The sequence below is a fragment of the Phyllostomus hastatus genome, unplaced genomic scaffold (genome assembly GCF_019186645.2).
Source record: "Phyllostomus hastatus isolate PE091 unplaced genomic scaffold, TTU_PhHast_1.1 phas_scaffold_397, whole genome shotgun sequence".
In the NCBI taxonomy this organism is placed as follows: domain Eukaryota; kingdom Metazoa; phylum Chordata; class Mammalia; order Chiroptera; family Phyllostomidae; genus Phyllostomus; species Phyllostomus hastatus.
In genome coordinates this window covers 6,649,981-6,670,920 of record NW_025334029.1, presented here as the reverse complement: position 1 = coordinate 6,670,920, position 20,940 = coordinate 6,649,981, and the positions used below count along the sequence as shown (strand labels likewise).

Genomic DNA, 20,940 nt, shown 5'->3' with positions numbered 1-20,940 from the left:
CAAAGCTGTGATTTCTAACAAGTCTCTCCATGGCTGCAGGCTCCACACACAGGGTATTTCTCCTTTAACTTGTAAAATCTCCTTACTGCCCATTGTGAAGTGTCTTCTGTACTCCTTGGCTTCCAAACTTCATATCAGCTAAGATTCCATTTGTTGTTCAAGTTATTTATCAGTAGATCAGCTGAGAATCTGAGTGTGCAGTAAGAACAAGTGGACTTATCTTTCACCAACTTGGCCAACATCTTCTGCATTTCTTAAATGTGTTGATAACAGATGTCCAGTGTTTCTTGTATCTTTTATCTTCTTCAATAAATGTCTCTATTTTTCATATTACATGGCTGGATACGTTCTGGACAGACCTTGTATGTGTGTGTACATAATGTCAGAGAGAGTTTGAGAATCATTCTTTTCTATGTGAATATCTAATAGATATTCAATTAATTATCAAATATATTAATAAGTTTTAATAATCTGATAATGTAATTCTCTTCATCCTTCTTATAAATTTTAGAATATAAGTTGACAATTTCCAGACAATACAGGACCTGTTGGAATTTGTATTACAATTGCACTGAATCTATTGGTCAATGTGGGAATAACTTATTTTTCCAAAAAGTGGTCTTTTTTTCCTTTATGTTATTTTTAATTGTTGTTCAAGTACAGTTTTCTGCTTTTTACTCCCATCCCAGCCCACCCTCCCGAGTTCTCCCCACCTCCCTCCCATTTTTACCCCCTCCTAGTTTTTGTCCATGTGTCCTTTATACTTGTTCCTGCAAACCCTTCTCCTTTTCCCCTGAAATTCTCTCCCCTCTCCTTTCTGGTCACTGTCAGCCTGTTCTCTATTTCAGTGTCTTTGGTTATATTTTGCTTGTTTGTTTGTTTTGTTGTTTAGATTCCTGTTAAAGGTGAGATCATATGATATTTGTCTTTCACTGCTTGGCTTATTTCACTCAGCATAATGCTTTCCAGTTGCATCCATGCTGTTCCAAAGGGTAGGAGCTCCTTCTTTCTTTCTGCTGCATAGAATTCCATTGTGTAAATGTACCATAGTTGTTCGATCAATTTATTCACTGATGGGCACCTAGGTTGCTTCCAATACTTGGCTATTGTATATTGTGCTGCTATGAACATTGGGGTGCATAGGTTCTTTTGGATTGGTGTTTCAGGGTTCTTAGGATATAATCCTAGCAGTTGAATTGCTGGGTCAAAAGGCAAGTCCATTTTTAGTTTTCTAAGAAAATTCCATACTGTTTTCCATAGTGGTTGTACCAGTCTGCAATCCCACCAACAGTGCACTAGGGTCGCCAAAAAAGGGGTCTTTCAATCTGAGAATGTGTATATCTGTCCATTTACTTAGATTTTTATTTTTACTCAATATATTAAGTAGTTAATTGTATATGCATCTTGTACAAATTTTAATTTATTCTTAGATATTTATTTGATGCTATTATAAATGTATCTTTAAAATTTTTATTTTCTAAACAATTTTTCAGTTATATAGAACTACAATTGATTTTTTTAAATTTTTGAATATTGACCTTATAGTCAGAGATACTGATGAATTCATTAATAGAATTAATTTACCTGCTGTTTTAGAAATATTTAAATAATTTTATTTCACTTTTTTATTTCAAATTTTTATGTATTTTTTTTCATGCCTTATTGTTTTGCCTAGGACTTCCAGTACAGTGCAGTATGTAATTGGAGATTACAGGCATCTTCTGTTTTATTCTTGATCTGAAAGTTTTTGTTATTTCACCACTAAGTATGGATTTTGCTGTAGTTTTTTTTAATCACATTAAGAAAGATTCTTTTTATTTTTGTTTTATAGGGTTTTTTAAAATCATAAATGTTATGGTGAATTTTTCCCTGTTTCACTGAGATATAGTTAACATAATGTTGTATAAATTTGAGGTGCATACCATGATTATATATATATATATATATATATATATAACTTATTGCCATGATAAGGTTAGTTAACACATGAGTGGGTATTGATTTTATCAGATAATTTTTGCATCTTATAAGTTGAACACATTTTCTCCTTCATTTTGTTAATGTGGCAAAGTACATTAATAGATTTTCAAGTGTTAACATTTTATTCTTGGTATAAACCCTAATTTTCTAGTTATTTTGCATAACAGGATAGCATATGTGTGTGCATATACATATATATGTGTGTTTTAAAACTTTTTCATCACTGTTTATAAGAAAGATTGGCCTTAATTTTCTTTTATTTGTCAAGTTCTTGTGAGGTTTTGATATTAAGGTTACATGATCTTCAAAAATCAATTGGGATACAAAACTAATTTTTTATACTCTGGAAGAGATTATGTAAGACTGATGCCATTTATCTTTAAAGGTTTAGAGGAATTCACTGGTAATGGCACCTGGGAAAGTTTTTACTTATAGGTTCAGTTTTCTAAAGAGCTATGAGTATTCAGATTATATATTAGGCAGTTTTATATTTTTTCTAAACCAATTTTTTTATTTTTTTCTTTACTTTATATTTTTTATTGTTGTTCAAGCAAAGTTGTCTCTAATTTCCCCCTAAATGTTCTCCCTGTCACACCAACCCCAACCTCCCATCCTCAATCCTACCCCATTTTGGTCTGTCAATGGGTCCTTTGTACATGTTACTTCTTCTTTCTTTCTGCTGTGAGGTATTCCGTCTTATAAATGTACCATAGTTTTTTGATCCATTTATTTTCTGATGGGCACTTAGGTTGTTTCCAGCACTTGGCTATTGTAAATAGTGCTGCTATGAACACTGGGGTGCATAGGTTCTTTTGAATTGATATTTCAGGATACTTAGGGTATAAACCCAGCAGTGGAATTGCTGGGTCAGAAGGCAGTTTCATCTTTAGTTTTCTCAGGAAATTCCATACTGTTTTCCACAGTGGCTACACCAGTCTGCATTCCCACCAACAGTGTACTATGGTTTCCTTTTCTCCACAACCTCTCCAGCACTTGTTTGTTGATTTGGTTATGATCGCCATTCTGACTGGTGTGAAGTGATATCTCGTTGTGGTTTTAATTTGCATGTCTCTGATGGCTACTGAGGCTGAGTATCCTTTTGTATGTCTCTGGGCCCTCTGTATGTCCTCCTTGGAGAAGTGTCTGTTCAAGTCCTTTGCCCATTTTTTAATTGGGTTGCTTGTCTTAGAGTGGAGTCATGTAAGTTCTTTATATATTTTGGAGATCAAACCCTTGTCCAAGGTGTGATTGGCAAATATGTTTTCCCACATAGTTGGTTCTCTTTTCATTTTAATTCTGTTTTCTTTAGCCATGCAGAAGCTTTTCATTTTGATGAGATCGCATTTGTTTATTCTTTCCTTTATGTCCCTTGCTTTAGGGGACACATGGACTGTCTGAGATTTTTTTGCCTATGTTTTCCTCTAGGACTTTTATGCTGTCATTACTTATATTTAAGTCTTTTATCAACCTTGAATTTATTTTTGTGTGTGGTGTAAGTTTGTGGTTGAGTTTCCTTTTTTTGCATGTAGCTGTGCAGGTCTTCCAACACTATTTGTTGAAGAGGCTATTTTTACTCCATGTTATGCTTCTTTCCCCTTTGTCAAATATTAATTGACCATAGAGACTTGGGTTTATTTCTGGGCTCTCTATTCTGTTCCATTGGACTATGTGTCTGTTCTTATGCTAGTACCAGGGTGTTCTGATTACAGTGGCCTTGTAATACAGTTTGATATCAGGAAATGTGATTCATTCTACTTTGTTCTTTCTCAAAACTGCTGTGGTATTTGAAGTTGTTTACAGATGTTAACAATTCTGTATAAATTTGTAAAATATGTCTTTGGTATTTTAATAGGGATTGCATTGAACCTATAAATTGCTTTGGTCACTATGGACATTTTGATGATTGTAATTCTTCCAATTCATGAACACAGTATATGCTTCCATTTATTTGTGTCTTCCTTAATTTCTTCAGTGTTGTGTAGTATTTTGAGTACAGGTTGGTTACATCCTTGGTTAGGTTTTTCTCTAGGTGCTTCATTTTTTATGTTGCCATATCAAATGGGATTTTTTTCTGCTTTCTGTTTCTGATGTTTTGTTGTTGGTGTACAAAAATGCCTTCTATTTATGAATATTGGCTTTGTGTCCTGCTGTTTTGCCATATTTACTTATTGGGTCAAGTAGATTGTTGGTGGAATCTATAGGATTTTCTATGAACACTATCATGTGATCTGCAAACATTGAGAATTTTACTTCCTCCTTTCCACTCTGGATGTCTTTTATTTCTTTTTCTTGACTGATCGCTGGGGCTAGGTCTTTTGATACTATGTTGAATACAAGTGGTGAAACAGACACCCTTGTCTTGTTCCTGATTTTAGTGGGAAAGGTTTTAGTTTTTGCCCAGTGATTATGATGTTGGTTATAGTTTTCTTGTATGTGGCCTTTATTATGTTGAGGTATGTTCCCCTACTCCCATTTTGCTGAATGTTTTTATCATGAATGAGTGCTATACCTTATCAAGTGCTTTTCAGCATCTATTGATATGATCATGTTATTTTTGTCTCTTTTTTATTATGTAATGTATTACATTTATTGATTTGTGAATATTGTACTATCCTTGCATCCTTGGGATGAATCCCACTTGGTCATGGTGTATGATCTTTTTAATGTATTGCTGGATGCGGTTTGCCAATATTTTGTTGAGGATTTTAGCGTCTATGTTCATCAGCAATATTGGCCTTAGTTGTCTTTCTTTGTTGTGTCTGTATTTGATTTTGGGATTAAGATGATGCTGGCTGCATAAAAGGAGTTTGGGAGTTGTTCTTCTTCTTGGATTTTTTGGAATAGTCTGAGTAGCATAGGAGTTAGCTCTTCCTTAAATGTTTTATAAAATTCTCCTGTGAAACCGTTTGGTCCTGGGCTTTTGTGTGTTGGGAGGTTTTTGATTACTGCTTCAATTTCACTAGCTATTGGTCTGTTCAGGCTTTCTGCTTCTTCTTCATTCAGTTTAAGAAGATTATGTTTTTGTAGAAATGTGTCCATTTTACCCAGGTTTTCAAATTTCTTGGCCCATAGTTGTTCAAAGATATTTCTCAGAAACCCTTGTATTTCTGTGGTATCAGTTGTAATCTCTCCTCTTTCATTTCTGATTTTCTTTATTTGGGTCCTCTCTCTTTTTTCCTTTTGAGTATAGTTAAAGGCTTGTCAATTTTGTTTGTCTTTTAAAAGAACCAGCTCCTGGATTTATTGAGCCTTTGAATTTTTGTTTTAGTCTCTATGTCATTTTATTCTGCTGTGATCCTGGTTATGTTTTCCTTGTACTCGCTCTTGGCTTTGCTTGTGGTTGTTCCTTTAATTCTTATAGTAGTAGGGTTAGGTTGTTTATTTGAAATGTTTCTATCTTTTTTAGGTAGGCCTTTATTGGTATGAACTTCCCCCTCAGGACTGTTGTCCCATGTTCCATAAGTTTTGGGTTGTTGTGTGTTCATTTTCATTTGTTTCCAGAGAGTTTTTGATTTCTTCCTTGATCTTATTATTGACCTTTTCTTTTTTTAAATTTATTTTTATTATTTTTTTAATTATTGTTCAAATACAGTTTTCTCCTTTTTATTCCCAATCGAGTCCCCCCCCCGCCCTCCCCACTTCCCTCCCATTACCACCCTCCCCTTAGTCTATGACCATGTGTCCTTTAAGTTTGTTCCTGTGAACCCTTCCCACTGTCCCCCTTAAATTCCCTCTTCTCTCCCTCCGGTCATAATCAGCCTGTCCTCTATTTCAGTGTCTTTGGTTATATTTTGCTTGTTTCTTTGTTTTGTTATTTAGGTTCCTGTTAAAGGTGAGATCATATGGTATTTGTCTTTCACTGCCTGGCTTGTTTCGCTTAGCATAAGGTTTTCCAGCTCCATCCACGATGTTGCAAAGGGTAGGAGCTCCTTCTTTCTTTCTGCTGCATAGAATTCCATTGTGTAAATGTACCATAGTTTGTTGATCCATTCATTCACTGATGGGCATCTTGGTTGCTTCCAGCACCTAGCTATTGTAAATTGTGCTGCTATGAACATTGGGATGCATAGGTTCTTTTGAATTGGTGTTTTAGTATTCTTAGGATAGAGACCCAGCAGTGGAATTGCAGGGTCAAAAGGCAGATCCATTTTTAGTTTTCTGAGGAAGTTCCATACTGCTTTCCATAGTGGTTGTACTAGTCTGCAGTCCCACCAGCAGTGCACTAGGGTCCCCTTTTCTCCACCACCTCTCCAACACTTGTTGCTTGTTGCTTTGTTTATGATGGCCATTCTGTCTGGTGTGAAGTGGTATCTCATTGTGGTTTTAATTTGCATCTCTCTGATAGCTGGCAATATTGAACATCGTTTCATGTGTCTTTGGATTTTCTGTATGTCTCCTTGGAGAAGTGTCTGTTCAAGTCCTTTGCCCACTTTTTAATTGGATTCCTTGTCTTCTTAGAGTGCGGTCGTGTAAGTTCTCTATATATTTTGGAGATTAAACCCTCATCTGAGGTGTCATTGGCAAATATGTTTTCCCATACAGTTGGTTCTCTTTTAATTTTGATACTGTTTTCTTTAGCTGTGCAGAAGCTTTTAATTTTGATGAGGTCCCATTTGTTTATTCTTTCCTTTATGTCCCTTGCTCTAGGGGACACGTCTGTAAAAAAGTTTCTTCGTGAAATAGCTGAGATTTTCCTACCTACGTTCTCCTCTAGCACTTTAATGGTGTCATGTTTTATATTTAAGCCTTTTATCCACCTTGAATTTATTTTTGTATATGGTGTAAGTTGGTGCTCAAGTTTCATTTTTTTGCACGTGGCTGTCCAGTTCTCCCAACACCATTTGTTGAAGAGGCTATTTTACTCCATTTTATGTTGCTGCCTCCTTTGTCAAATATTAATTGACCATAGAGACTTGGGCTTATTTCTGGGCTCTCTGTTCTGTTCCATTGGTCTATGTGCCTGTTTTTATGCTAGTACCAGGCTGTTTTGATTACAGTAGCCCTGTATTATAGTTTAGTGTCGGGTATTGTGATCCCTCCTACTTTACTCTTCTTTCTCAAAATTGCAGCAGCTATTCGGGGTCGTTTATAATTCAATATAAATTTTTGAAGTGTTTGTTCTATGTCTGTGAAATATGCCATTGGTACTTTAATAGGAATTGCATTGAATGTGTAAATTGCTTTGGGTAGTATGGACATTTTGATGCTATTAATTCTTCCAATCCATGAACACGGTATATGTTTCCATTTGTTTGTGTCTTCCTTGATTTCTTTCTTCAGTGTTGTGTAGTTTTCTGAATACAGGTCTTTTACCTCTTTGGTTAGGTTTATTCCTAGATATTTTATTTTTCTTGTTGCTATTTCAAATGGGATTTTTTCCTTGATCTCTGCTTCTGCTGTTTCATTGTTGGTGTACAGAAATGCCTTTGATTTCTGGATAGTGACTTTGTATGCCGCTGTTTTGTCAAATTCATTTCTTAGGTCAAGCAGTTTTTTGGTAGAGTCTATAGGATTTTCTATGTATACTATCATGTCATCTGCAAACAGTGACAGTTTTGTTTCCTCCTTTCCGATTTGGATGCCTTTTATTTCTTTTTCTTGTCTGATCGCTGTGGCTAAAACTTCCAGTACTATATTGAATAGAAGTGGTGAAAGTGGACAGCCTTGTCTTGTTCCTGATCTTAATGGAAAAGGTTTTAATTTTTGCCCATTGAGAATGATGTTGGCTGAAGGTCTTTCATATATAGCCTTTATTATGTTGAGGAATGCTCCCTCTATTCCCACTTTTCCGAGTGTTTTTATCATGAATGGATGCTGTACCTTATCAAATGCTTTTTCTGCATCAATTGATATGATCATGTGGTTTTTGTCTCTGCTTTTGTTTATGTGATGTATTACATTTACTGATTTGCGAATATTGAACCATCCTTGCATCCCTGGAATGAGTCCCACTTGGTCATGGTGTATGATCTTTTTAATGTATTGTTGGGTGCGGTTTGCCAGTATTGGATTTTTTGATGTATTGTTGGATGCAGTTTGCCAGTTGAGGATTTTAGCGTCAATGTTCCTCAGTGATATTGGCCTGAAGTTTTCTTTCTTTGTTGTGTCTTTATCTGGTTTTGGAATTAGGATGATGTTGGCCTCATAAAAAGAGATTGGGAGACTCCCATCTTTTTGGATTTTTTGGAATAGTCTGTGAAGGATAGGGGTTAGCTCTTCCTTAAATGCTTTGTAGAATTCTCCTGTGAAACCATCTGGTGCAGGGCTTTTGTGTGTTGGGAGTTTTTTTGATTACTGCTTCAATTTCTTTTGTTCTTATTGGTCTGTTCAGGCTTTCTGCTTCTTTTTCATTGAGTTTTGGAAGATTATATTTTTTCTAGAAAGTTGTCCATTTCATCTAGGTTTTCAAATTTCTTGGCATACAGCTCTTTGTAGTAATTTCTTACAATCCTTTGTATTTCTGTGGTATCTGTTGTAATCTCTCCTCTTTCATTTCTGATTGTGTTTATTTGGGTCCTCTCTCTTTTTTTCTTGATGAGTCTGCTTAAAGGCTTGTCAATTTTGTTTATCTTTTCAAAGAACCAGCTCTTGGATTCATTGATCCTTAGAATTGTGCTTTTAGTCTCAATGTCATTTAATTCTGCTCTAATCTTGGTTATTTCCTTCCTTCTGCTTGCTCTGGGCTGTCTTTGTTGTTGTTCCTCGAGTTCTTGTAGATGTAGGGTTAGGATTTTTGTTTGGAATGTTTCTAACCTTTTTAGGTGGGCCTGTATTGCTATGGACTTCCCTCTCAGGACTGCCTTGGGTGTGGCCCATAAGTTTTGTGTTGTTGTGAGTTCGTTTTCATTTGTTTCCAGAAACCTTTTGATTTCTTCCCTAATATCATTCTTGACCCATTCATTGTTTAATAGCATGCTGTTTAATCTCCATGATTTTGAGTATTTTTGTTTTTTTTCCTTGGGGTTGGTTTCTAGCTTCAGTCCCTTGTGGTCTGAGAAAATGCTTGGTATGATTTCAATTTTCTTGAATTTGTTGAGGCTTGTTTTGGTCCTATCATGTGGTCTTTCTTTGAAAATGTTCCGTGTACATTTGAAAAGAATGTATATTTAGCTTCTTTTGGACGGAGGGTTCTGTATATATCAGTAAAGCCCATTTCATTAAGGGTATTGTTCAATGCTACAATATCTTTGTTGATATTTTGTTTAGAAGATCTGTCCATTTTTGATAGTGGGGTGTTAAAATCTCCCACTATAATTGTGTTGCTGTCCATATCTTTCTTGAAGTCCTCTAAGATTTTCTTTATGTATTTGGGTGCTCCTATGTTGGGTGCATATATATTTACAATATTTATGTCTTCTTGATGGATTCTTCCCTTGAGTATTATGAAGTGACCTTCTTGGTCTCTCTTTAGGGCCCTATTTTGGAAGTCTATTTTGTCTGATATGAGTCTTGCTACCCCGGCATTTTTTTTTCCTGTCCATTTGCTTGGAAGATTTGTTTCCAGCCCTTCACTTTCAGCCTGTGTAGGTCTTTTTATCCTGAGGTGGGTCTCTTGTAGACAGCAGACATGTGGGTCATTTTTTCTTATCCAATCAGCTATTCTATGTCTTTTGATTGGAGCATTTAATCCATTTACGTTTAAGGTTATTATTGATAGGTACTTATTCATTTTCTTTTATGTACGTGTGTTCCTCTCTCTCTCTTTCTTCTCTCTTCCTTAAAGCAGTCCTTTTAGGATCTCTTGCAGAGCTGGTTTGGTCGAGGTGTATTCTTTTAGACTTCTTTTGTCTGGGAAGCTTCTTATTTGGCCTTCTATCTTGATCGAGAGCCTTTCTGGATATAGTAGCCTTGGTTGCAGACCTCTGGTTCCCATTAATTGAAGTATTTCTTGCCATTCTCTTCTGGCTTGAAGTGTTTCCATTGAGAAGTCAGCTTAGCCTTATTGGGGCTCCCTTGTATGTTACTTCCTTTTTCTCCCTTGCTGCCTTTAAGATTCTCTCTGTCTTGAAATTTTGCCATTTTAATTATGATGTGTCTTGAGGTGGGCCCCTTTTGGGTTCCTCTTGATTGGGACTCTCTGTGTTTCTTGGATTTGTGTGACTTTTTTCTCATCAAATTAGGGAAGTTCTCCTTCATTACTTTTTCAACTAGGTTTTCGATCCCTTGCTCTTCTTCTTCTCCTTCTGGTATCCCTATTATACGGATATTATTACGTTTCATATTGTCTTGCATTTCTCTTACTCCCTCTTCATTCTTTCTGAGCCTCTTTTCGTTTTCTTGCTCTTTCTGGATGTTGTTTTCTACTTTGTCCTCCAGCTCGCTAATCCGATCTTCTGCTTCATCGATCCTGCTTTTCATTCCTTCTACTGTGTTCTTCAGTTCAGAAATTGTATTCTCCATTTCCTCTTGACCTTTGTTGAGAGTTTCTATTTCCTTTTTCATGTTTATATAGTTTGCAGTGAGGTTGATGTAGTTTCCCTCTAATTTCTGATAGCTCATTGTGAGTTCATTGAACTTCCTGGTAATCATTGTTTTGAACTCACTATCAGATAGTTGAGTTGCCTCTATTTCATTTAGCATTTTTCCTGAGGCTTCCTCCTTTCCCTTCAATTGGGGGTGTTTCTTTGTTTTCTCATTGTTCGTGGGTTTCTTCTTTTTTTTCTTCTTGTTTCTTAAATTGATCTGTTCTGATTCCCTGAAATTATGGTGTGAACTTCTGTGGTAGAATATTTGTGGGATTCAGTGGTGCAATCTCCTTCGTGTATCCTGGTGTTCACAGCTTCGCCCTACTCTTTTTTTGTGATCAGTTGGAGGAGTAAAGCGAAATGGTTTAAGACAGCAATACAATCTACTATGATATTTACATTAGCAGCCAGTAGAGAGGAGATGGGTTATCCTTTTGCTCCTTATAGTGTTAACCATGATCCTCCACCCCACTATCCACATTTTAGAAAGGATGGAAAGAGGGTAAGACTCTTACTGGGGACGAGAGGATTGTTAGTTGTATCTAGAAAGCTGTGAGGCTGTGGGAGGTCAGATTCTAAGGTATGATTGGATTAAAGAGTAGTACATAGGAGTACTGTGTAAAAGAATAGAGACAGCCCCCACAGTAGTATAGTTCAGAAAATTGCAAGGTGGGCTGAGATCAGGTAGAGGTATCGAGTAATTTTTACAATTGTATGAACTAGGTCTTATTTACAGTAATAGTAAAGTGACAGTCTCATGGCAGAATTGATGAGATCTAGATAACAAGAATAAAGAGTGTAGAACCTTGAGAGGTGTATTAATGGAACACAGATGAAGAATAGTAAATTATCAACACATTGTGACTGAGATACCAGGGGGAACCTATCAAATGACAGTATAACCAGCCAAGCAAAGAAGATTATACAGAAAGAAAAAGAATACCAAAATACTATTAAAATAAAAAATGTCAGAAAAGTGAGAAAAAGATAATAGAAATTTACAGTAACTTGCAAGATAAAAAAAAAGAAAGGGAAGAAAAGCAGAAGATGTAGTGCAGGAGAGATAAATTTGGAGTGGAAAGAATAATATTAGGATGAAGGGAAGAGAAACATAAGGGATTGCGAGGTATAAAAATAATAAGAATTAAAAAATAAAATGTCACATAAAACGCAAGATAAAATCAATCAACCAACAACAGCCACAAAAACCAAACCAAACCAAACCACACCAAACAAAACAAAATAAGAAAAACCTATTGTTGGTTTCTAACTGGCCAGAGCAGTTTTTCTGATCTTGCTGGCTTCAGCTGGCTGAGGGACCTTTGAAATGCTTCTGTCTCTTTCCAGCCAGATCTCAGCAAGACTGTCAGGTACCCTGGGTGCTCCCAAGCACACTCGCTCTCTAGAGCTCACTGCCCCGTTCTTCCGGACTCCGGGGTCCTGCAGGGTTCCAGCTCTATGATCTCAGAAGGCACCTGAGATGTTTTGGGATTCACTGTGCCCTCCCTGGGAATCGTAAAAGTGTGCGCCCCTCCACCAAACATTTGAGATTTGGGCTCTAGGATCGCCCTAAGCGCCACACCGCGACTCTTCCGAGTTCACAGCGAGCGCGAGACAGGCTCCCCGATGGAGCGCGTGATCCTTCCTGGCTCAAGGGGTGCGCGAGTCAAGCATGACAATGGAGTGCGCGACCCCCCCACCCCCAGTTCACAGCGAGCTGGAGTCAGGCTTCCAGATGGAGTGCGCGACCCTCCTGGGTTCACAGCGCTCGAGTCAGGCCTCCCGATGGGGCGTGAGAGGAGTCCTTCCCAGCTCTGTGTTTTCCACCGTTCCGCACCCCAACTGGGCCAGGGGTATTGGCACCTTTCCCGTTTAGGGGCGGTCGCGGTGGCTGGGGCTCCTCACTTCTCCCAGGTCTCTGGGTGGGTGTTCATAGTCCCTGGGCGATTTTTTCCCAGACCAACTGGCCAATCTGTTCCTTCAAGCAACACATTCTCCCCTGGAGTTGCTCAACCCCTGTATTCGTATTCGGTGGAGGGAGCAGTGACTCCCCTCTCCCGGGAGCCCTGAGGCAGACCCTGGAGCACCGGGCCTGGGGACTGCACACCCTCAGACCCCACGCTGATCCCTGGGTCCCTTTTGTCCCTAAGCAGTCTCCCTACCATCTGGTTTTCCAGTGATCGCAATAATCCCTGATGTCCTGCTTTCAAAGTGATTCGGTAACCCAGTCCACTTGCTCTGCCTCTCCACCGATCCGGGAGTTTCCCTCCTCTTCACAGAAACTGAGAAAAACGATGCTTATTCAAAGCCACCATCTTCCTTCTCCCTAAGTAATTTTTTTAAAAAACCTGGGTTACTTGAATTTCTAAACTTTGATTTTTTATCTCACCATATCCCTGAGACTGCGGTAAACTTCTGTCTTAGTAGGCAGTTTCAGCAAAATAAAACTTTTAGCCTCTCTGCCTGTGTTTCTTGCCAATCATTTAAGTACTAAAGGGGGTGTAGAATGTTGGGTTAATTTCAGTGAGGTTTCCTTCACTCTAGGATCTTTGCCCCTCAGATTCTATTTGCCTTCATAGCTCTCTGATGGAATAAAGCACACACATACACATACACACATTTTACTCCAGTTTTCTAGAGTTTCTTAGTGGGTGAGTTGGTCTGTTGTATAAAGTTGTCCCTCACAGCCATAAGCAGAAGTTTTTAGTAAAGTTTTATAGTTTTCTTTAAATAGACTTTTTAAAGATTTTATTTATTTACTTTTAGAGAAGGCGAGGGGGGAGAAAGAGAGAGAGAGAACCATGTGAGAGATATGTGGATCAGTTGCTTCTCACATGCCCCCAGCTGGGGAACCTGGCCCACAACCCAGCCATGTGACCTGACTGGGAATTGAACCAGTGACCTTTCTATTTGCAGGCCAGCACTCAATCCACTGAGCCATACCAGCCAGGTGTGTGTGTGTGTGTGTGTGTGTGTGTGTATGTGTATATCTATATATGTATATATCTTAATTTTTATAGTTTTGTTGCTAATATAAATGGTCCTTTCCTCCAATTACATTCTCTAATTGGTTATTGCTGGTATTTACAAAGGTGCTGACTAGTGTATTTTGATATACTGTTGGTCCATTTTATAGTAACCTATTCATTCCATTGCAAACTGATAATTTTTTCCCTTTTTAATATGTATTTATTTTTTAGCTTCATCAATTAGCTAGGACTTTATAATAATATGCTGAATAGTAGCATTAGTCAGTTTTATCTCCTTAGTTTATTGAGTATTCTTTTACCTTTCATCCTTACACATGAAGTTTTCTGTATACTTCATATAAATATCTTCTACTGAATTTGGATGTTCTGAAAATATATTCCTTAAGACAAGTTATTTCTTTTTATAGGTATAAGTATTATCTCTTATAAACATATACCATTTCTCTTGAAATCTTTTGAAAGCTTTAAACTAAAATGCAACCTTCTTTCTCCAATTTTATATTCTCTTTTGTCTTTTCAAATTATGATTGATTTCTTATTCTCCAATTGACTAAGAGCACAGTATTTATAATGTTGTTTCAGTTGTTTAATTCTTCCTTAAAGTATATGTTACTTATTTTTGCTTATCTCCTTGAGTACTTTTTACCTTTTAAAAATATCTACATTGCTATTTTTGGTCCAATGTCTGTCCCATGCTATATAGACAATATTTTTATGGAATTAATTATCATATTGATTATTTTGTCCTAATATTTGACTGTTTACATTCTTCTATTTCTTTACTATTACCCCAGAATTGGTAGAGTTGAAAGTTTCTAATTCTAAACAAAGCTTAGGCCTAGGGAATGAAAGATAAATATGGACTCAATGCTACTTATGCTCTAGTCTTGTTCTCAGTTAATATTTCTTTGAATTATTTAACATTAGACCTGGAAGTTTAGTCATCATCTAGTTCAACCTATTCATCTTACAAATGAGAAAACTGAGGCCCAATAAAGGAACTCAGTTGCTCCAAACTCAGAGCTAATATTAAGTGTATTCCATAAATTTATCTGTGTGGGAGAAAGAGATGGAATCATACAGACATTATCTTGTTTTTGCTGTGTGGTAATTGCCATGAAAATCTAGAGTCATTCCTCCTCTCAACATGTAGGCAGTGTACAATGGCTGTGGAAAGATTAGCATTGGCTTAAGGCATTGGCACAGCCTGTAGGAGACAGAAAAGAGCCTTTTCTCCCCATCATTTTCTGGGATAGCAGACTCTGCTTTGGTTCACCATTTACCCATGTATGAACAATATTCTTTAGAAGGATTCTATACTATTGTGTTTCTGGATTTGGACAAATGAAAGTACCTTAGATAGACTCTGTTTTTGTTACCGTCAGTTGATCCTGCTAAATTTATAGCAGAAATTCTTAAACCTTGAAATAAAGCTGAATTGTAGAGCTTTTGAGAGTGGTATATGAGTGAGTTGAAAAAGCAGGGAGCAGAGAGAATTAATGTCTTTGGCTAAAATCAGAACACTCTGGGTTGAAGAACTACACAGCTTTTGCCCTTTAGACACCTATATCACATTCCCAAATCCCTTAGTGTTGGTTTCTACATGGCCTTATCCAAATCTCTCTATCATATAGTTTCTGCTGCCTTACTAGAGTGGTCCCAAGTAGACCCATTGTGGAACTGTATTTCTTGCCAAAACTCAGTATTAATTCCCAGGGCCTAGGTCAACACAGTGCTCCATGGGCAGTATGAAGTAATAGCTTGGCCAAATATATACCCCTGTATCCCAATAGGATAACTGAATTCTCACTATCATAGTAATTCCTTAGGAAGTATTCACTTTTTATTTATTTTATATTTATATTTTTATTTTTTAAATTACAGTTTAATATTATTTTGTGTTAGCTTAAGGTACACAGAATAGTGGTTAGACAATCATATATATTACAAAGTATTTCCCCAATATTTTCAGTACCCACCTGGGACAATACATAGTTATTATAATATTATTGACTAAATTGACTATGCTGTACTTTACATCCCCATGACTATTTTGTAACTGCCAATTTGTACTTCTTAATCCCTCCCCCTTTTTCATAATGCATGGGAATACCGCTTAATCAGGATTCAGAAGTATTGTGTTCAGTCCCTCTCTGATGCTTATTAGTTTCTGGTTTGTGACCAAGTAAAAACCTCTTTATGTTTCATTATTCATTCTTTAAGTTAAAAAATTCTTACTCTGCTCAACTATCAGCATTGTGATAAGGATACAAATATGATAATGAATGGCAAAATAGTGTCCAGCATAAATAATGCCCCTTTTTAATTGCAGAATCTTTTATTACAAAATCATAAGCATGTAATTCTGTAACAATATCACACTCAAGCATACCATATGACATTTTAGGTGAAATGTTTCAATTAAAACTATAAATTATTACATCCACATTATTACCCTACCAACCACACTGAAGCAGGTGTTACTTCTGCTGGACCCTGTATATCATAAGTGTACAATAGTTTATTATTAACAGCACATCACTGCAACTATTTTTGGGTGCCTATTATATGTTGTGTACTCTAATAAATTCAGTCCTTTTCCTCTTTTTTTTCCCCTTCATCCTCTCCCCCTCCCTCCCTCCATACTCATCACACAATCCAAAAGGAATACCTATTATTACCCTCCCCTTATAGATGAAGAAACTAAATATATTATTTTCTATTGCTGATGTAACAAACTACTAAATATCTAGTAGTTTAGATCAGCATGCATTTTTAATCTCACTGTTCCTGTTAGTCAAATATTTGGTTGACTGAGCTGGATATTCTGCTTAGAGAACCTCACAAGGCTGAAGAAAATGCCAGGGCTGAATTTCTTTTTGGGGAGCTCTGAGGATGAATCTGCTTCCAAGCTACTTAGATTACTGACCACTTTCAGCTCCATGGAGGTACCCATTTCCTTGCTGGCTGTTGGCCAGAAGTTTTTCTCAGCTTCTAGAGGCCACTTACATTCCCTGCTATTGGTTTCCTTCATCTTCAAAGTCAGCAATAGAGGACTGAGTTGCTTCAATGCTTTTAATCTCTCCTGCATCTCTCTGATTTCTTCTTCTGTGTACCTCTTCTTCATTTAAGGGTCGTTGTGATTACATTGGGCTCATTTACGTAATGTAGGATGATCTTTCTATTTTAAGGTAAGTTAATTTTTAATTAGTTCAATTGGCAAAGTCTCTTTGATCATGTAATGTTAACATATACACAGTCATGATATTAGGGGTAAAGATGATGGGGGCAAAAAACTTGTTACCTTACTAAAAGAGAAATTTTATTTAATTTTAATGTCTATATTAATGTTTAATGTCTACAATGTTCTTATTTTACTTATTTATTTTTAAAGTTTATTTTTAATTACACTTAACATAGAATATTATAATGGTTTCAGGTATACAACACAGTGATTAGACATTATATAACTAATGAATTGAGCACCACAATAAGTTTAGTACCAATCTATTACTGTATGTAGTAGGGTATTATTGGCTATATTTCCTATGTTGTACATTACATTCCTATGACTTATTTTATAGCTGTCTGTTTGTATTTCTAAATCCCCTTTGCTTTTGTCGCTTATGCCTCACCACCCATTCTATCTGGCAACAATCAGTTTGTTCTTTGTATCTTTGAGTTTGTTTCTGTTTTGTTATTTGTACATTTGTTTTGTTTTTCAGCTTCTACATGAAAGTGAAATCATATGGTATTTTTCTTTCTCTGTCTGACTTATTTCACTTATAATACCCTCTAGGTCTATCCATGTTGTTGCAAATGGCAAGATTTTTCAAGGCTAATATTCCATTGTATATATACTCACATATTTTCTTATCTATTTATCTATTGATGGACACCTAGGGTGCTTCCATATCTTGCTATTGTAAATGCTACAATGAACATACAGGTGTATATATCTTTTCAAATTAGTGTTTTTTATTTCTTCAGATAAACACCCAGAAGGATTGTGGGGTCATACAGTAGTCCTATTTTTAATTTTTTGAGGAATCTCAATACTGTCTTCCATAGTAGCTGTACCAGTTTACAATACCACCAGCAGTGCATGAAGGTTGCCTTTTCTCCATACCCTTACCAATATTTAATCTGTGGTGTACTTGTGATAATCATTCTGACAGGTGTGTGGTGGTATCTCATTGTGGTTTTAATTTGCATTTCCCTAATAATTAGAGATGTTGATCATCATTTCGTGTGTCTGATGTCCATCTGTGTGTCTTCACTGAAAAAACTATCTATTCAGGTCATTTTCCCACTTTTTATTTGAATTTTTAATGTTGGATTGTATATTAACCCCTTATCAGATATATCATTTGCAAATATCTTCTACCATTCAATAGGTGGTCATTTTGTTTCTTTGGCAATGCAAAAGTTTTTTGTTTTAGTTTGATGTGGTCCTGTTTTCTAATTTTTGCTTTTGTTGCCTTTGCCCTGAGATATATATTCAAAACATATTGCTAAGACAGATGCAAAGACTTTGCTTCCTATGTTTTCTTCTAGGAGGTTACAGGTCTTACATTGTAGTTTTGAATACATTTTGAGTTTATTTTTGTATATGGTGTAAGAAAATGGTTCAGCTTTATTTTTTTTTTTGCATTTCTCTGTCCAGTTCTCCCAACATTATTTGTTGAAGAGATTGACCTTACCCTTTTGTATATCATTGTTTCCTTTGTCATAGATAATGTAAGAGTGGACTTATTTCTGGGCTTTCTGTTCTGTTCCACTGATCTATGTTTCTGTCTTTGGGCCAGTGCCATACTGTTTTGATTACAGTAGTTTTGTAGTGTAGTTTGAAATCCAGGCATGTGATGCTTGAAACTTTGTTCTTCTTTCTCAAGATTGCTTTGGATATCCAGAGTCTTTTTGTGGTTCAATATAAATTTTAGAATTATTAGTTCTAGTTCTGTGAAAAATGTCATTAATATTTTAACAGGGATTGCATTGAGTCAGTAGATTTTGCACTGAGTAGTATGGACTGTTTAATGATATTAATTCTTCAAATCCATGAACATGGTATATTCTTCCATTTCTTTAAAGATTCTTCAATTTTTCATCAATGTCTTATGGTTTTCAGAGTACAGATCTTTTATTTTCTTCATTGATTTTATTTCTAGATATTTGCTATCTTAAATTCTCTTTCTGATATCTTGTTGTTAGTGTATAGAAAAACAACAGATTTCTGAATATTAATTTTGTAGTCTACAACTTTACTAAATTCATTTATTAGTTCTAATAGTTTTTTTGTGGAACATTTAAGGTTTTGTATATATAATATTGTCACTTACAAATAGTGACAGCTTTACTTTTTGTTTTCCAATTTGGATGAATTTTTTTCTATTCCTTGTCTGATTGCCATGGCTAGGACATTTAATGCTATGTTGAATAAAAGTGGTGAGAGTGGACATCTTTATTTTTTCCTGGTCTTAGAGAAAAAAGCTTTCAGCTTTTGACTGTTGAGTATGTTATATATGGGTTGTCACCTTTTTACCTACTTTGTTGAAAGTTTTTATCATAAATGGGTAGTGAATTTTTGTCAAAGTCTTTTTCTGCGTCAATTTAAATAATCATATGATTTTTATTCTTCATTTTGTTTATGTGATATATAATATTGATTGCTCTCCAGTTACTGAACTATCTTTGGAATAAATATCACTTGATCATGTTGTATGGCCTTTTTAATGTATTTCTGAATTTAGTTTGCTAATATTTTGTTAAGGATTTTTACATCTATGTTCATCAGGGATATTGGCCAATAATTTCCTTTTCTAAATATTGTCTTTATCTGGCATTGGTATTAAGGTAATACTGGCCTCATAGAATGAGTTTAGAAGCTTTCCCTCCTCTTCATGTTTTTGGAATAGTTTGAAAAGATTGGCTGTAATTCTTCTATGAATTTTTGGTAGAATTTAAGTGTGAATCCAGCTGATCCTGGACTTTTATTTGTTTGATGTGTTTTGATTACTCATTCAAATTTGTCACTTGTAATCTGTCTGTTTCTTCCTGATTCAGGCTTGCAAGATTGTGTTTCTAGCAATTTATCTGTTTCTTCTAGGTTGTTCAAATTGTTGGTGTATAATCGTTCATAGCAATCTCATAAACCTTTGTGTTCCTGTGGTTTTAGATGTCACTTCTCTTTCATTTTTGATTGTGGATTATCATTATGTAATGTCCTTCTTTGTTTCTTATTGTAGTCTTTTTTCTGAAGTCTGTATGGTTTGACACAAGTATTGCTACCTCACCTTCATTTTTGTTTCCATTTACATAAAATGTCTTTTCCTGTATCTTCACTTTCAGTCTGCATGTGTCTTTTGATCTGAAGTGAGTCTTTATAGAGAGCATATGCATGAATGTTTATTTTATTTATTTGGGCCTTCTCTCTTTTCATTTTTTTGGATGAGTCAGTCTAAAGGTTTATTGATTTTGTTTATCTTTTTGAAGAACCATATGAGTTTTATTGATCTTTTCTATTTTTTTAGTGTCTATTTTATTTATATATATTCTGGACACCATTTTTTTATATTGTGTATATGCACATGTTTATTTCTTAATTTATTATTGTAGTTGTACATGATCTTACTACTTTTGTCTTTTAACTTTCATACTAACATTTCAGTGTTTGGTCCACTATTTTTACTTAATGTTTGCCTTATCAGTGATGTTTTTTCTTTCCTACATTTTCTTATTTTTAGTTTTGGCCTTTGCTTTTCTGCTTAAAAAAGTTCCTTTGTAAGATTGTTTAACAACTATGATATATACCTGAAACTAATACAAAATTATATTGAATATAAAATGTATTAGAAAATAATTATTTATTATTTAATTTATACAATTTAAAAAATGTTGTGCCAGTTTAGTGAATATGAACTCAGCTTTTGCTATGAAACTCTTCATATCTCCTTTAATTTTTTTTATTGAATTTATTGGGGTGATTGTAGTTAATAAAATTACATAGGTTTCAGGTATACACTTCTATAATACATCACCTGTATATTGTTTTGTGTGTCTACCACACAAAGTCCAGTCTCCTTGTGTCATCATTTATCTCCTCTTTACCTTCTTCTACCTCCTCTGACCTCCTTTTGCCTCTGGTAATCACCATGCTGTTGTCTGTGCTTATGAGGGATTTTTTTTTTTTTGCTTAATCCCTTCACCTTTTTCACCTAGTCCCCTAAACCCCCTCCTTTCTGACAGCTGTCAATTTTCTGTATCTATGAGTCTCTTTCTATTTTGTTTGTTAGTTTATTTTGTTCATTAGATTCCACATGTAAATAAAATCATATGGTGCTTGCCTTTCTCTGACTGTGTTATTTCACTTAACATAACTCTCCAGCTCCATCCATGCTGTTGCAAAGGGTAAGATTTCCTTCTTTTTTATGGCTGAGTAGTATCACTGCTTTTGTACCCACTCATCTACTGATGAATACTTGGGTTTTTCTCATAGCTTGGAC

The 20,940-nt window shown here is 35.6% G+C and overlaps 1 protein-coding gene across 4 annotated transcripts in view; it reads left to right on the top strand.

Annotated features, from left to right (window-relative positions):
- The window catches only part of GABRA3 (gamma-aminobutyric acid type A receptor subunit alpha3), a 354,529-nt gene that overhangs the window by 51,660 nt on the left and 281,929 nt on the right, over window positions 1-20,940 (top strand). Inside the window, exon 2 of one of the 4 annotated variants that reach the window (XM_045820552.1) lies at window positions 16,568-16,626. The exons of the other annotated variants lie outside the window; for them this stretch is intronic. The gene's annotated coding sequence lies outside the window, so the exon portion shown is untranslated. The remainder of the gene's footprint in view (window positions 1-16,567; window positions 16,627-20,940) is intronic. 4 annotated transcript variants of the gene reach the window in all.